Source organism: Corvus brachyrhynchos, unplaced genomic scaffold, assembly GCF_000691975.1.
Source record: "Corvus brachyrhynchos isolate BGI_N302 unplaced genomic scaffold, ASM69197v1 scaffold281, whole genome shotgun sequence".
Taxonomy (NCBI): domain Eukaryota; kingdom Metazoa; phylum Chordata; class Aves; order Passeriformes; family Corvidae; genus Corvus; species Corvus brachyrhynchos.
This window is the reverse complement of record NW_008236509.1, coordinates 79,521-81,278: the sequence shown is the minus strand read 5'-3', so window position 1 is coordinate 81,278 and position 1,758 is coordinate 79,521. Positions and strand designations below refer to the sequence as shown.

Here is a 1,758-nt window from a genome sequence, read left to right as displayed (position 1 = left end):
TGCTGAATTCTTCACCATTCAGTCCTAAAAAAACAACCACAGCTTTAAGAAAACATTGCTATTCTCTTACTGACCAAATGTGGGGGGATTTTCTGTTGTTATGGTAATAAGTAGTTTGTAGTATGCTTTAAAATAAACAATGAAAGGTGACACTTCCTCACTATGTACCTACTATGTTTAGCAGGTTTCCCAACCTGTCATCTTCCCTTCCTGCCCCTTCTACCCCAATACATATAAATTCTTAATTTTCATTTACAGTTTAACAGTATTGGAATGCTTATGCTGGAAACACTGAATGAGAATATTCTGCCATCCAATGCAAAGCAAAATCCCTGCTTTCACTCACATTTTTAAGATTTGCAAGTAATTTTTATTGCTTTTTACTCTGAAAATGTTCAATAATATTAATCGGTTTTAACATCGTTTTAAATCTTGTTGACTTTGCTGTTTCCTCTGTGCCCATTGTCACCTCCTTTCAAGCTGGATTCCATGGATTTCAATGGAGTTCTGCACAGTTCTGTTATTGCAGATTTACTCATGAGGTCCAAGCTCTTGCAGTAGTGTGGTTATCGTTACGTGTGGGAAGGTGTCATTATATAAAAGTTCTGGTATGACAGGTACTTATCACAGTTGTGTCACCTTTGTTCAACAAGCATGCACTCAAAACTTACTTTCAGGTAGTTTGTTTGTATGAGATTTTCCATAACACAATCCAGTGAGTAAACTGTGCTTAATGCTTACAGGTATGAGAGGAGGAAACCTACCTTGAACAAGCTTCATCCCACATACAATGCAACGTAACTCCTACATGACAGCCCCCTTTCGGCCTTACATAACCCTTGGGACATAGTGGCACGCTGTGTTGAAAGCATTAGGAATGAGGCTGGCTTTGGGAAACTGGAAGTTCTGCAGGATCATGTGTTTGGACTTGCCATCTGCACAGTTCAGGAGTTACTACATGGATCACTTTCTCCCAGTCATCTGCACCGTGAGTCACACAAACTGAAAGCGGAAGGCGGATGTGTGAACAAAGCAGATGTGGGTGTTTGTGGGACTTCTCCTCACCTTTCCAGTGCCCTTGTTTTCTGACCTGCCCCATCCAGGGCAACTACGTTTGGACCTTGGGAGGCCAGGGTGGCAGCCACTTCAGCCACCACCGGGGATGGAGACCAGGCTGTTAAAGGATAAAACCCTTCATGGGTGAGTCTCTGGAAGTCTCCATGACTCAAACTTCCACCTACAGCGGAAAGCCTGGCCATCTTTGTTTTGTTTAACTGAGCAGGAGCAGGAACACCCCACAAGCTGAGTGCTTACCATGGTAAACATAAATGTCTCTCCCGAGCCCTGGTTGTCCGAGAAGTGCCTGCAGCCCCGGACAGGCCGGTTCACGGCCAAAAGCACATGCAGAGAAATAGTTTCCAAAACCCAAAAGCAAACCTGAAACTGGATCCGTCCACACAGGCTCCTGGAGCTGAGATGGCAATACCTCCTCCTCCGGGTCTGATTGCAAGCCCAGGGCTACCGTTTGCTGTCGCCTCATTTTTTCACCTCAACCAAATCCGAAATGTGGTCTGACAGAGGGGGCTTAAATAAATCTATTAAATAAATTTTTTAAACCCCAAATGAACAAAAATCTTACGAACATCTATATTACCATATATATATATTAAACTATCCTTCTGTGAACGTGCCTGAAGCTCGCACGGCAGACCCCCGGCACTGGAGCTCTGGGAAGGCTGCAGCTCGGCAGCGAACGGC

At 44.3% G+C, this 1,758-nt stretch overlaps 1 long non-coding RNA gene across 4 annotated transcripts in view; it reads right to left on the bottom strand.

The window, feature by feature from the left end:
- LOC108444703 overlaps positions 1 to 1,758 on the bottom strand; it is a 64,697-nt gene extending 62,939 nt beyond the window's left edge. For 3 of the 4 annotated variants that reach the window (XR_001859338.1, XR_001859339.1, XR_001859336.1), the window contains exon 1: positions 1,438 to 1,648. This is a non-coding gene — a long non-coding RNA (uncharacterized LOC108444703). The other variant, XR_001859337.1, reaches the window with a different exon arrangement.